This window comes from Mobula hypostoma, chromosome 27 (assembly GCF_963921235.1).
Source record: "Mobula hypostoma chromosome 27, sMobHyp1.1, whole genome shotgun sequence".
Taxonomy (NCBI): domain Eukaryota; kingdom Metazoa; phylum Chordata; class Chondrichthyes; order Myliobatiformes; family Myliobatidae; genus Mobula; species Mobula hypostoma.
Window position 1 is genome coordinate 33,570,325 of NC_086123.1, and position 16,160 is coordinate 33,586,484.

General features: G+C 43.6%; 1 protein-coding gene across 2 annotated transcripts in view; it reads right to left on the reverse strand.

Moving 5' to 3' along the window:
* The window catches only part of LOC134338410 (rabphilin-3A-like), a 259,305-nt gene that overhangs the window by 151,069 nt on the left and 92,076 nt on the right, over nucleotides 1-16,160 (reverse strand). The window contains exon 1 of one of the 2 annotated variants that reach the window (XM_063034212.1): nucleotides 13,042-13,083. The exons of the other annotated variant lie outside the window; for it this stretch is intronic. The gene's annotated coding sequence lies outside the window, so the exon portion shown is untranslated. Of the gene's footprint in view, nucleotides 1-13,041; nucleotides 13,084-16,160 lie in introns of those variants that run through there. 2 annotated transcript variants of the gene reach the window in all.

Genomic DNA, 16,160 nt, shown 5'->3' on the forward strand with positions numbered 1-16,160 from the left:
TCATTATTTGCCTTAGAACAATGATTTTTTTAATATAACCTTTAATGCTGCCTTGACAACTCGTTTCACAGAAAGCAGGAAAACTCTTGCTATCTTGACATTTTAGCAGTAAAAAGATGAAGAGCGTAATTACTTGGAACACTAATGGCACTGCAAGTCACTGGCCAAGAATCATATTCCAGGCACTCAAAGCAATATACTCCACTACTTAACATTTGTACTATTGGCCACTTACATTAAGAACAGGGGCTCTCAGAAATCTGACAGATGTTGTCATTCTCCATCATATATTCCGAGGTTAAAACCAAACTCAACTCATTTTTATGATGTGACTTTGATCTCAAGCTTCCAGAGCCCTGTTAGGTGTGGAAGGGATTTTGTCTGGCTTATACTTGTAAGATCCATACTGCAAACGTGCAACAGGATATATAACAGCTTCAGATGACCTTGCACCATATCAGAAAATGGGTTCATAGTCTCGTACAGCATGGAAACAGGCCAATCGGCCCAGTAAGTTTACACCAACTGACTGGAACCCATTCGTATGGGGGAAAATGGTCTTTCTTCAAATCAAGCATTTTGGTCTTTCAAGTTAAATCAGGACCTACTTATTGCCTGAGGATAGTGCAGTTACACTGCCCAGATGTAAATAAACAGCAGTATATGTCGAGGCGGTGCTGTGTTTTTTGTTTGTTTAGGGTTCAATCTCCTCTGTTATACAGAGGTAAACATTCCTGTGACGGCATTCTGAAGGGGTGGAGACTTACGTGTAGTTGAAAATGTAAACTGGAAATAAAAGAAGCACTCCGCAGGTCAGAAAAAGATTTAGCACTGCAGCCCGGCCTACTGAGTATTTCAGGCATTTTCTGTTTTTATTTTAGGTTCCCAGCATCAACAGTTTTTGATTTTAGTTATCTGTACTCTCCTGGCCAGTATTCACGGCTGATTCAATCTGACTGAAAAGAGGATTTCTTTGTTCATTATCACATTGCTTGGTGTGCTCTATTGGCTCGTGCTCTACTAACACTATACATAGTTTGATTAACTCTGAAAGTGTCTGGCCTTTGTAAATGCAACCAGCAGATGTAGCGTTACCCATTTAGCTCAGTAAGATCCCCCCACCCCTGCCGACTTCTAGATCATTGGGATTGGGTCAATCATCTAATGGCACCACAACTAATCTGACTAGTGACCTCCAGCTGGCAGGTGCCTGGGGGGACACTGACTGGGACAAGGTATCACTAGGCTGTGATCTTTCACTTCCCTGCTCTGTGGTAGTCTGTTAGGAGAACTCACAGAAGCCATGGAACCCAGGCATGATTGAGAGTTATTGCTTGTGTAAAAGAGAACGACACAGAAGTTCAAAATAAGTTTATTATCAAAGTCCATATATGTTACCATATACAACCCTGAGATTCATTTTCTAGTGGGCATACTCAATAAATCCATAGAATAATAACCATAACAAAATTAATTAAAGGCTGCACCAACTGGGCTTTCAACCAGTGTGCAAAACACAACAAACTGTGTAAATATAAAAAGAAATAAATGGTTAAAATAATAAATAAATAAACAATAAATATTGAGCACATTAGGGAAGAGTCCTTGAAAGTGAGCCCATAGGTTGTGGGAACATTTCAGTGATGGGGTGAGTGAAGTTATCCCCTTTGGTTCACGAGCCTGATGGATGAAGGGTAGTAACTGTTCCTGAACCTGGTGGTGTGAGTCCTGAGGCTCCTGTACCTTCTTCCTGATGGCAGCAACAAGAAGAGACCATGACCGGGGTGGCGGGGGTCCCTGATGCTGGATGCTGCTTTCCAGCAACAGCATTTCATGTAGATGTTCTCAATGGTTGGGAGGGTTTTACCCGTGATGGACTGGGAAGAGGAATTTGCCAATAAAATAATCTGAAGGATTTTGTTTGAAAATTTTCATCATTAGACTTTCTGGCTTCATAAAGTGTCAGCATTGTTGTGTTAATGCAAACCTGTTTTAGTTTGGGGTAGGGTGTAGAGAGTTCTCACTTGTCAGGGCACAAAGAGCTGTTGCAACTCCACCATTTCCTATTCAAGGACAGCCAGCAAAAACTAATTAAAATCAACAGGTTGAGTAGGTCTGGGACAGGCCAGCCTAGAATTTGGTGCACAAACCCAATCATGAGTCCGATATAAGTCCCCTGGCCACTGGATACAATCTCTCAATGATGTGGGGGAGGAGTTCTGCATCTTCACTGAAGGAAAAAAGGTGAAAGTAATTATCCAGCTAATTAGCTTAACACTGGAGCCTGAAGGCTGAGGCAGTGGCTTTATACAGATTGGACATTACTGAGGGATTCGTTCATTCATTATGTGTCATGTTGCATGACGTGGGCAATCCATGAATGATTGTTTTTGGCATCTAGACAAGCACCTTCATTGCCAAAGCATAGGAGACTACAGGCTAAGTGTTGTTAAAAGGGACCAGGGTACTTGTTGATCAGCATAGACAGAATCTTCTACAGAAGTGGTTTGCCATTGCCTTCTTCTGGGCAGTGCCTTTACAAGATGGGTGACCCCGGCCATTATCAATACTCTTCAGAGATTGCCTGCCTGGTGTCAGTGGTCGCATAACCAGGACTAGTGATATGCATCAGCTGCTCATACCAACATACACCACCTGCTCCAGGCTTCACGTGACCCTGATCGGGGGAACTAAGCAGGTGCTACATCTCGCCCGAGGGTGACCTGTGGGTTAGCGGAGGGAAGGAGTGGTTTGCACCTCCTTTGGTAGAGACGTATCTCCACACTGCCACCGAAACTGAGGAGCAAAGGGGGAAAAACTATAAAATAAAATAATAGATAATTAATAATTTAAGATCTCGTTTCTCCACTTGTGGTACATAGATTTATATGCAAGTAGAGATAATATAATTATAATATAAGCAGAGATAGTTTGGGGAAACTTGCTGTGGTATTAACAAGATCATTGGCATGATCTGAACTCTCAGCTTCTTCTTCCTGCCCCCGAGTCTCACTGGCCTCACCTCTTTCCATGAGTCTTACACCACCTGCAACTCACCCTCAGAGAACTGGCACATGTGAGAAGCTATTTTTCCCTCAGTCACCTCCAAGGCTCAGTAGTCATGATGTGGGAGTGTACAGGAGCCTGAAGACAATGTTTCAGAACAGCTTCCTTCCCTGCGTCATCAGATTTCTAAAGCTTCGATGAGCCCATGAACACTCCCCCTGTATTACACTATCTATGTTTATATAAATATATATACATACTTATTTAACAAAATAATTTTTACAATGTCACACTATACTGCTGCTGCAAAACAAAACTTTTTACCACATACAGTATGTCAAAGGTAATAAACCTGATTCTGATTCCTTCACCAGGAGGGAAAATTTCTGTTGGAGCAGGTACTGAATCATTTTCTTCAAGCAGAGGGATGACCTGATGCAGCTATACAATATTACGGGGAGTAGGTAGGGTAGGATGGTACAACACTTTTTCCCTAAGGCAGTGGTGTCTAAAACTTGAGGGCTTAGGTTTAGGGTAGACGGTAAGTTGAATCTGAGGAGGATATTTTTTCAATGTATGGTGAAATTTGGAATGCACTGCCCAAGGGGAGTGTGGAGGCAGGTACCCTCACGATATCTGGACAAGCACCTTCATTGCCAAGGCACAGAAGACTACAGGCTAAGTGCTGTTAAAAGAGGCCAGGGTACTTGATGATCAGCATAGACACGATAGGCCGAAGGCCTGTTTCTATGTTCTCTGCCAGCCCTGCTGAAGGGTTTCGGCTCAAAACGTCGACTGTTTACTCTTTTCCATACATGCTGCCCGGCCTGCTGAGTTCCTCCAGCATTCTGTTTCTGTTGTTTGGATTCCCAGCACCTGCAGATTTTCTCTTGTCTATGTTTTATGTCTCCATGGATGGTGCATTGTGGATAAATAGCCACTGACACTGACAAAAAGATACCCAAAAGCAGAGGTCTAGACAACCACCAAACACAGAGAAAGCAGACACAGTTTACTGCACCTGCAGAAATCAGTATTACTAAGCAGTTTCCTCTGAACTCTTTCCCAGTCCAACAGCTGTAAGTATGTTAACAGCTTCAGCCAGCTTCCAATCTTGCTTCATGACAGGGTGCATCAATTGTAGGGACACTTGTTTCAAGCTGGTATTTGTTTACACTGGGGTTCAGAAATCTCATCACTCTTCAGCCTTTTCAGTGACCATTACAGATCATTTCCTGCTGCATTTGGGAGCATTTCTGATTTAAATCCGGCCCTTTATGGATTGCAGAGGAAACTTATCACTCCTCAGCCTGAGCCCAGCTCGAACCTGGGAGCCAGCCAGGGTGAGTGGGAGCCGCGCCAATCCAAATCCTGAGGGTTTGCTATCTTCAAACTTCATCACTTCATGGCGAGCAGGGCCTGTTTAATGATTTAAAGTGTGCAGCACAGGAGTGTGACACAGCGACACTCCAATAAGCTTCACCACCAAGAGCTTTGAGAATTGTTGAGGCAATTTTCAGACTGTCAGCTTCCTAGCTGCTGCTTCCTGTCACTGGAGGAGAGGAATAAAATAAATACCGGTCTAAATGTTTGCAGCCCGGTCACATACCTTCTTCTTTTGCAGGAATCTATTCTACCCTCATTTCAGGCAAATTAAAGCAGTTCCTAGAATAGCATTACCAATATACCGTAGATTTCTGTTATTTTAATAAACAATATAAGTTATGTTGCTTGAGCCAAGATATTTTTTATTCATTTAAGGTTGGAAATTAGGGGCAGGCATAGCCACTCAGACCCTCAAACTCAGTATAATCATGATTGCTCTGCTCAAGGCTTCATCAAGGATTATCCATCAAGGAGAGAATAAACTGTATGGGCCTGCATTCCTTGCAATATAGAAGAATGAGGACAGATCTTATTCAATTCCTAGGAGGGGTTGAAAGAATTTGGGATCTTTTGACTAGCAGCAGAGTGTCAAACAGTAGGATAGAACTACATGATTAGTGGCCTCTTCTCACAGTGGGCAAAGCAGCTCTGCATTTTTCTGCCTTGCAGGTGCTGCATCCGAATTTTCTGCGCCAATTCCTCATAGCGCTCAATCTCTCATCAACCTCCTTATTGGATCTCCACCGCAACTCCCTCCCCCCCCCCGCCCCACACCAAATCTTCTAACTACATTGCATCAGGAAAGATTCTCCCTTTAGTGGAAATATTTCGACACCTATCCCACCATTCCACCTCACGATCTTGTCTGTTTCAATAAGATCACCACCATTTTTCCAAATTCGAAAGAATGTAGATTTGATGTCCGGGGCAGATAGCCTCTTTAACTCATATGTTTTGGTCTTGTCCTACTCTGGAAACTTTTTGGAGAGACATTTTTAATATTATCTCAAAGGTATTGAATATAGATATCTCTCCTCACCCTATTACTGCTATCTTTGGACTACCTAAAATTTCCAGTAATCTTTCCCCTTCAGCCCGTAGAATGATTGCATTTCTTACTTTAATGGCGAAAAGATGTATCTTACAACATTGGAAAGAGCTTAATGCTCCAACTACCTTTTTTTGGTTTTCTCAGACGATATTATGCTTGAATTTGGAGAAAATTAGAAGCAATCTTTATGACTCCTCATTTAAATTTGAACAGACCTGGAGATCTTTTATTCAATATTTTCATTTAATGTAATATATACCCTTCTTGTTTTTTTTTTACTGTTTTTAATGGAGGTCGGGATTGAGGACATGATTTTAAGTTTTTTAACTCTGTTTGGTTTCAAGTTAGCCCATTGCTTTGCTTTGCTTTTAGTTAGTTGCACGGTGGGTTTTTTTGGGGGGTTTTTTTTTTCCTTTTCTCTATTGATATATATATAAAAATTAGTATACTATTATGTTGCCTTGGTACGTTATGTTTAAATTACATTGTTTGTATCATTTTTTTTGTATTAATATCTTCTGTAATTTTATTATATTCTAACAGTGTATTAGTGCCTATATGGCTTACCTTTTTGTATACTTATTCAATAAAAAGATTTAAAAAAAAAGAAAAAATGTAGATTTAATTTCTTTAGTTTCTCAATCTTTCCATCCTGGACAGACGTTGCAAGCGAGGCCAGCATTTAATACCCATCTCCAGTTGCCATCAAGAAGAGGCAGTGAGTTAGCTTTGTGAGACATACTGCTCTCTGAGAAGTAAGCACATCAACAGTACTGGATTTTAACCCGATGGTGCAGCTTCAAATTTCCAAGTGAGGAAGGTGTACAGTTTGGAAGGGAACTTGCAGGCTACAGTGGTCTATGCAGCTGCTGCCTTATACTTCTAAATGACAGAGGTCGTTGGTTTGTGATAGAGCCTTAGCAGATGTGTTTCTTGTTGATGCTGTATCACAACAATCTTACAATTTTGCTGCAATGTTTTAAGAATAAACAGAAGAAATCAGAATGCTGAAAATATACAGAAGGCAAGTCAGTAATTTGAAAGATAACAATAAGCTTGAGAGTGAGGCTACTTAGCAGGTGTGATTGTGATGGTGCTTCACTAAAATATTGGCTCTTAACGGATCTTCTGTATTTTCAGAACACTCTTGGAAACCCTCTTTATAAACTGTACTGACAATTCCCACCGTTTTGTTAATGGCACATTTGTTCTGTTTACTAGCACCTTCTGTCATCCTCAGCCTGGAATAAAGTCTCCAGAACACACCGCCCATGCTAAATGTGTCAGCTGTTGTGAATTTAAAATGAATACCACTCTTGGCTACTAGATTTAGACCTGTAATTCACCACTGACCGCAAGCCCCAGGACTCATCAATAAAACCGCAACCAAGGCAACAATCAAACTTCTACTCTTCAGATTAACAGCAAGCAAGTGCCCTCTCACTCCCAAGCTATTCCCCTCACAACAAGATTTCCATTCTCACACTCTAGACCAGGATTTCAACCATTCCTGTTTGGGGCAATAAGACGTTCTCTCTCCATGATTGCCATCAGAACAAGATCCACTGCTCTCCACCAAGTCGACCGTGCCCTGTAGCGTGCTCCCTCCCTTTTCAAATATTCTCTGTTAGAATAAACTGCTCCCCAGAATGAAACCTTTTCCCCACGACAATGACCCTCACTCCAAACACTTCATATTAGAACAATCTTCCAACATTCCTCATTGAAACAAGACCATCTGTTCAACAGAACAAAGATCCCCAGCATCTTGATCCCCCCCAGAGTTAATCGCCTTCTCCTGGTTCTCCTCACTAAAAAATGAATGCACCTCCTTTTTGCATCATTACCCATTAAAACAAGACCTTCCCTGTCCCTCTCTATTAAAAGTAGTCCTCTCCCTCCCCAGCCCTTACCACGAGAGCAAGAATAAATCTCAGTCTAGTTCACAGTGATTTTCTAATATCAGCTTTCTCTTTGCTAGAAGCTGCTTTAAACAACCTCGACACCACTAAGGACAGTATCAATCCTTCAGTCTGAGCCAGGATACCATTGAACTGATCGGAGAACTGTAGCAAGATAAATAGAGTGATCAGAATTAGTTAAAGTATCTCTATTCAATTTATGCAGGTAAAATTCCCACTGCAATCTTGAGTTATGCAGGTGAAATTCCCACTGCAAAAGGAGTCAATAATTACTTCAACAGTATCACAAACAAAAATCAAGCACTTTCTACACTGAACTGTCGCACCATCTCTCTCCCCAACTATCATAAAAATCAAAGTCTCAAAAATTTAAATTAAAATGTATATCTACATCTGTCGGCTCAGATACTTTTCCCCCATATGTTTCTCAAAAGCTTTAAACTTAGGTCATTACCACAGTCCTGCTCAGAAGGCAGATGAGTCCGAGTGTTAAAGACTTTCAGGAGCAGATTCTTCTTTCAATTGCTTCTGTTAGGACAGTTTCTGTTCGTACACCAGACAGCTGCAGAGAGCAGCGGATCCCTGCAGTATGCAGCCTTGTGCCAGTGGTGTCTCAGCAGCAGTCAGCTCCTAATTATTCTGCAGCAGCCCGACATGCCAGGGACGCCTGTCGGACACAGCATTGCAGCTGGTAACAGTCTGCAATCCGCTTCATTACACAACTGGCTGAGCAGGGGGGATCACGAGGAGCCCACTCACCAACCCTCCAGAAAATACAAGCACATCTCACAGTACGAGCAAGCAAGCAGGTGGAAATTCCTCACTGACAGTCCGAAGGCTCACACTCACTGAGAACAATTTACAACTGTTGTTCTACTGGCTTTATCTTTGTGTTCTGGTGTCAGACATCCAGACATGCCTAATTTACCTATGATTATTGAGTTATTCCCAACTAACACTTTAGCAAAAGTTTGGAACAAAGGAGACTGGATGGGGATTTATAAGTGGAAGTGTAGAAAATTTTACAGGATGAACAGGAAAGGAATAATGATCTTCACACTGAGTCAAGAATCAGGGGAGGTGGACTTAAGAGTGATGTTGGAAAGCCTGGAGGGGGTTGGGGAAAGAATTTTCACTTACAAAGTAATGGGGACCCTGGAACTTGGTGTCTGAAAGGGTGGTTAGGTTGAAGCCCTCATCATCCGAATGAGCTCTTGAAAAGTCATAGCTACAAGGCTTCACAGCAGGAAGCAGGCAGTAAGAGCAACCTTTGTTCAAGTCAAGCAGGTGGGCCTTTGAGCTTGCTGCAGATTTCTAGGGCTCCACCATTAACACAAATTGAAGCCTACAATAAACTTGGGCCCACTAGTCCACATGGCCTACTTTGTGCTGCATATTCTAGGTAATATTACAGTTTAGTTTCAAGGACATAGAATGGAGAGACTGTTTTATTTTTTGTAATGGTAAGTGTTAGCTGCTATCTCACAACTCCAGTGACCCAGGTTCAGTCTTGACCTCCCCACGTCTCTGGGTCCCCTGGCTTTCTTTCACATTTTAAGACATTTGGGTTGGTAGATTAAGGAGCCACTAAAACAAGGGTTTCCAACCTTTTTATGCCATGGCCCCCTCGTGTTAACCGGGGGGAGTCTGTGGATTCCAGGTTGGGAACCCCTGCACTAAAAGCTGCCCCTTGTCTGTGGGTGAGTAGTGAGGGGAGTTGGAAGGAATGATAGGTTAATAAAATGGTGTTAGTGCAAATAATACCATTATTGTCGTGGTGGAGAGGCTTGCTAGTTCCTGAGATCCCAAGAATGACGCCGTCTGGGGCTTAGCTCCTGGTAGGATCACCCATAGTGGCAAGTTCCAGACAAGCAGCAATCCAACCAAGACCTCAAGAGTGGAGCTGCTGGAAGGTGACGGCACACCACAGTGGCAGTGAACGTGGAGGAAGGCTGCAGCAGTGAAGGGTCCCCAGTTCTCCTGGACATTATGTCACTGGACTCTGATCCCGATCTGTCAAGGACTGTGTGGTAGCTGCCCCTGCATTAGTCTCCCCACATTAAACAAAGTCACACACAGGCATTTTTCCAATAGGGGAATAACCCTATCTCCATTCCAGTGATTGCACTCTTATTGCAAATGGGAGCTTAATGGACTTGGTGGTTTTCAATGCTGCATGCACTTTACATCCATGTCTTTGGATTAAATGCTTTGCTCACTCCACCATGAACTGTGGTCATAACTGTAGAGAGGGATTTTATTCAAGGGCCACTTTTACAGATTTTAAATGCAGGTTAGTTCAGCTTTTGTCTTTATAAAACTCATGGATTATACACTGTGGATTCCCCAACCACAGATAAAGCAAATCACCATTGGGTTTTATGGGTGATGTAAGAAACTTGGTGTTTTTTTACCATTTTTTCCATGGATGTGAGGAACAATGTTATCACCTTCCTTTTCCAAACTCTTAGACATACAAAATTCATTCAAATCCTTCTCTTAACAATGCAAGTCTTGGGGATGGACTATACTCTACAGCACAGAAATCAGGGAAAAAGCACATTACACATTAGCTTGATATTCAGTGGAATAGTTTGAAGTCACAGCTGCCATTCTCCACCAAAAATTATAGTGAGAATGGGCCTCATGAATGGGACTATATACAATCTGTTCCACTGGGGACAACCCACTTATGAAGAAAGTTCTGCGAAATTCTTCAAGTAAAGCTCCACTTTACTTCCTGCACAATATATTGTAATGTAGACCTTTCCTGACAGGGCAACTCCACGAGCCTTAAGAACTTTGTACTTAAGGAGGAAGATGGCTCAGCTGAATAGACATTGGTGCTGTGGGGAGTCTCCAGTTGATAGGTAACTTTTTCCAGGTATTTTGTTACTAGAGATAAGATTTCCACTCCAACAGGAGATACTAATAAATAAGTGACACATTGATGCATACCCATTCTCAAAGCATAGCTACTCGTCTGAACAATGTCTAGAATAGAATTTATGTCCAACATTAAGGGCATCTCCAGCCTCTGTTCCTATGTCACAGGTTAAAGATTCAATGACTAATGTCTCAACTGAAATAACTGCAAGGTTTCAGGATGTGCAAAGTTATGTCTGGTTATAGAGACGCCAAAAGATTACTCAATAATGAGGACAAGGCTTTGATAGAAATACCATTTATTTATTGAGATACCCCATGAAATAGGCCCTTCCAGCCCTTTGAGCCGTGTCCTCCAGCACCACCTGATTTAATCCCAGCTCAATTTATAATGCCCAATTAACCAACCAACCAGTATGTCTATGTTCTGGGGGAGGAAAACCACAGGGTCATGGGAGAACGTACAAACTCCTTACAGGAGAAGCAGGAATAGCTCTATCATTCTGAGTATTGTAAAGTCACTCACATTAAGTTTTAAACAGATCCTGGAATCATTCACATTATTTTAAGATTTATGTATAGCCAAAGAGAGCACTTTAGTCAATTACATTTGACTATCTCTCAGATTTTACTTTGACTCCATGGGCTACATTTGAAAGAGTCACAGTTTTGATTCTATTATACAAGGGAGCTGAAATACAGTCTGGAAAGTCTGGATTGTAAAATACTTCGGAGCACCCTCTAAAAAAAAGCCCACAGATACCCAGGCATTCAGGATAATCTAACCCAGCATCATACCATGGTTAAAAAGAACATTGATATTGATCTTTTCAGAAAATCCAAATCACTTTGTGGCCAGTTAAGGACTTTGAAGATATATAACGTAATAAATGACGACAAACAACAACTTAAGATATAGTTAAGGCACCGCGAGAAGCTTTTGCTGAAACATTATGAAAATTGGGATGTAATTACTGCAGGAGGAGTCCATCACAGGTCTATGTGAAGAAACTCAGGCAGCTTTATTTGAGAGACACAGGGCTGAAATACTTTACTGGAGCCCAGACTGATGTCCCCCAGCCCCACAGGCTACACTCCGCGCTCACGCTCACCCAGTAGATAAGTAAAATTCCTCACTCGGCAGCCTTGCCCACTCAGAACAAGTAGCAGTATTGAAATGAGAGCAGGAGTGTCCCTAAATCATTGGAGAGCTAATGGACTTGGCATGTTGCACCTATCTCTTTGGCTCCCCATATTCCAATCCAGTCTAAAGTTGCCTCCAATATCTGCAGCCCGGATCAAACGTCCACTGTTTGCTTTGAGAACAATGCACAAAATGGCCCAGGGTAGTGGGAGTGAGGGTACAGTGCAAGCTGGTTCACCAGTCTGTTCACTGCTGGTAAAGGGTAGCACGCACATATGATTCAACACAGGCAGCAGCGCCCGAGATTTTCCGTCCAATTGGATTAGAGTGATAGATAAATGCAGCCTGGGGAAAGGCCATTCGGCCCACAGAGACATGACTGCCCATCAACCACCCAGGTGGCATAGTAGCACAGTGGTTAGCACAACCTTTTACAGTACCAGCTAGCCGGTCCCGGGTTCAATTCTGAAAGGAGCGTGTACGTTCTCCCCGTCACCGCGTGGGTTTCCCTCCCACAGGCCACAGTTGCAAACTGTCCCGTCATTAAAGCGAGGCTTAAATCGGGGTTTGCTGGGCGGCGTGGTTCGAGGGGCCAGACGGGTCTGTTCCACGCTATATCTCAATAAAAATAAAATTTAAAATATCATCAACCATTCTCCACTTCTCTGTGCTCCGCGCTGAGAGCGCGACTATTGGGAACGCTGTCTCCAAGCAGTTTCAAGGGCAGATACTAATCGGGCTGCAGGCGGAAATTAAGGGCCCCCCACAACAGACCTCCCCCGCGTTATTACCCACAGCGGGAGCAACCGAACCCCTGGACAGGGAGATCGCTGATCCGTCGGTCAGACCTGCAGTAGATGGCAACTTCCCTCGCTCCTGTGTTTCTGGACCAATTTCAGAAAATTAAAGACATTCCATCCACTCCAGCTCTATTAAAATCGGCGAACCCAGCGCACAATTTATAACTATTTATAATAGACGAACACTCTTACCTTCCAATTAGTAGTGGGGATTACGTGGTTTTAAATACATTTTTAAAAAGTATATCTTTAGCAATACCGTGACTCTCGGTGCTTCCGATTACAGGTGCTGGTGATAAGAGTTTGTACAGAGTCGGGGTCTGGCTTCCTCACTGTTTCCTGCATTAAAACAGCCACCGTTTCTTCCGGCAGTTTGATCAAAACTGAGAGACAGCGATCAAAAGAAATGCCATTTCAACCCAGCTCGGAGCCAGCTCTTTGATAAATGTGGTACCAAACAGCGATAATTTACATCGTTCCAGCAATGCAGTAACTTCGCTACAGATCACCAGGACATGTTAACGTAACCCACAAGAGCGTGTATGCCCGAGCGCCGGCACACAGACTGCTCCTGCAGACACACAGATACCTACCTGCCCAACCTCAAGTCGAGGGATAATCGGGCGGACGGCACCCTTCAGTCCAGCAGACTCCTGCTCTCGGCCACAGAGAACACCGTCTACCTAACGCTTCATTATTTCTCCCTACCTCCCAAGCTGCGGCCGGGGCTTAGTTACGAGCGCTGATCCCTGCCTCAATTTTCACAAACCTTGGGCAGCCGGTGCGTTCAACACTAGATATTTTTTTCTGATTGCGTGCATTGCATATATAATCGAAAAGTTCTACCTGAGAAGGTCGAGGGATGTTGCACAACCAGACTTCCTTCTGTCTGCTCGTTCTCCCTCTCTCTGCGCACTGTCTGTCTCCCAGCAGTTTAATTAAAGCCTTCACTATTCCCCCCACCCCTCCAGCAAGGCTGTCCACCAATACCTGGCGACACGTGGTGTTGTCAATCAACACGTCTTCGCCACAAACCAGAACCTTGAATCGATAAATAAATCTTCCTCTATGACAGAACGGAGCTCCAAGGAACCAATGGCAGGATTGGGGACGATTAGTCAGCGTGGGCTCACAGGGCCCTCCGGGAATACTCAAACTGGCCTCTGCTCCATTTCATCCTGGCCATAAAGGCTTTTGAAATCTCCACTAATCTTTCACCCTGTCCAGAAGCACGAGTGGGTTGTAAAACATTTCAAGGGGGTTGGAAACCTTCAAAGGCCATGTGAAAAGGAAAAGAAGGCCAGGGGGGGCAAATGTGGGTTTCTAAGATACGGCAATGGGAGGATTTAAAATGAAATATAAGAAAGTGAGAGAGAAAGACACAAACAATCACCCCAATTAGTAGAAAACTGGAGGCTTTGTAGGATTGAGGAATAGAAGATTTCTATTGGAAACAGAATACTACTGGAGAAGTTGGAGATACTTAAAGGCCATTATATCCCAAGGTTCCGATGGCATACATCCCAGTGTTTCTGAAAAGCAAGTGATCTAGTAATCATTTTTCAAAATTCTATAGATCCCCTATGGATCGGAGGGTGGTAATTGTGACCCCACTCTCTGGGAAATGGGGGGGGGGGCAGTAGTAGAGAGAAAACAGGAAACTACCAACTGTTTAGCCTAACATAGAAGGTTGGGAAAATGCTGGAATCTGCAATGATGAATGTAATAACGGAACAACTTAAAAAGAATAATGGATTGAGGAAAGGAAAATTACATTAGACTAATTTACTTTAGTGATGTGATTAGTAAGGGAGAGGCAAGGCCAGTCAAGAAGCAAAGAGCAGGTGCAGTAGGAAGTATGTGTTGGCATGGACTGAGGATTGCTTAACAGATGCAGGGAGCAGAAGTAAACCGGTCTTTCTCAGGTTAGGCTGTGACTATTGTGGACTTGCAGCCATGGTATGTGTGATACTGTATCTGTACCATGATAAAGCAATACCAACTCTGACGGGCAGGTTCAGAAAGGGAGCACATACCAATCCTCCTAGAGGGATCAGAGGTGGAGAGAGTGAGCAATTTCAAGTTCCTGGGTGTCAAGATCTCTGACGACTTAAACTGGTCTCAGCACATCGATGCAGCTGTAAAGAAGGTAAGACAGCGGCTATATTTCATCAGGAGTTTGAGGAGATCTGGTTATGTCCCCTAAGACAAAAATTTCTATAGATGTACCATGAAGAGTGTTCTAACTGGCCAAATCACTGTCTAGTATGGCGGGGGCGGGGGGGGGGGTGCTACTGCACAGGATCAAAGTAAGCTGCAGAGAGTTGTAAAATTAGTCAGCTCCATCATGGGTACTAGCCTCCCCAGTATCCAAGCAAGGGGGAGAGCCAGTCCCTTTTTACCATCTGACCAGCCGGCTCCAATCATTGATCCAGAGCAAACACGGGAGACCCTTGCCAGGGTCAACCCATGAAAAGCAGGAGGTCCCAACAACATCCCTGGACGTGTGCTCAAGGAATGTGCTGATGTATCAGCAGATCTCCTGACAGACATTTTCAACATCTCCCTTAGTCAAGCTATTGTCCCCAGATGCTTCAAAACCTCCACAATCATCCCTGTAGCAAAGAAATCAGTTGTAGCCTGTCTGAATGATTACCGTCCCGTTGCCCTGACACCCACAGTGATGAAATGTTTTGAACAGCTTGTCAAGCCTCATATCACAGCCAGCCTCCCCTCATCGCCGGATCCTCGACAGTTTGCTTATTGTCTAAGTCGCTCTATGGAGAATGCAATATCCACCACACTGCACATAGTTCTCTCTCACTTGGACAACAAAGACACTTATGCCAGAATCCTGTACATTGATTTCAGTTCAGCATTCAATACCATCATCCCGCAGAGACTAGTGGAGAAACTGTCGCTGCTTGGCCTTAGCACTGCCATGTGTCGCTGGATTCTGGATTTCTTGACAGAGACCACAGTCAGTCTGTGTTGGCAGGAACATCTCTGACTCCATCACACTGAGCACTGGATCCCCACAAGGCTGTTTACACTGCTAACACATGACTGTGCAGCCAGATTCAAGGAGAACCTGATCATTAAATTTGCAGATGATACCACAGTGGTGGGGCTCATCAGCAAAAATGATGAAACAATGTACAGGGAGGAGGTCAAACACCTAGAGAGCTGGTGCAGGGATAACAACTTGATGCTAAATGTCACCAAAACCAAGAAGATGATCATCGATTTCAGACGGTCTCAGCCTGAGCACACACCCCTCAGCATTAGCGGCTCCACAGTGGACAGAGTGGAAAACATCAAGTTCCTTGGGGTGCAGATCTCGGACAATCTCACCTGGTCCAGGAACACCACTGGGATTGTGAAACGGGCCCAGCAGAGATTGCACTTTCTGAAGAAGCTTAAACAAGCATCACTCCCCTCTAACATCTTAACTACGTTCTACACGGGCGTGGTTGAGAGTGTGCTGACCTTTTGCATCATAACCTGATACTCCAGCTGCAGTGCTGTCGACAAAAAAGCTTTGCAGAGGGTGGTTAGGGGAGCAGAGAAGGTTATTGGGGTCTCCCTACCTTCTGTCCAAGACCTCTTTCAGAGTCAATGCCTCCAGAAGACACGGTACATCATTAAAGACCCCTCACACCCTCTCTATGAACTGTTTGTTCTTCTGCCATCAGGCAAACGTTACAGGAGCATCAAAACTAAAACCACAAGGCTACTAAACAGCTTCCTCCCACAGGCGGTCAAACTGCTAAATAGCTGCTCTACCTGACTTTGCTTTGGACACTTTTAACTTGCACTGGACATTTATAACTGATTTTAACTGACATGTGGCTGTTGTGTTTTACTATTTATTGTTATGTTTATTATTTAGTGTTGCATTTGTTATGATTGCACTGCCCCTGAGAAACGCTGTCTCATTCTGCCCTGCAGAGCTGATATATGGT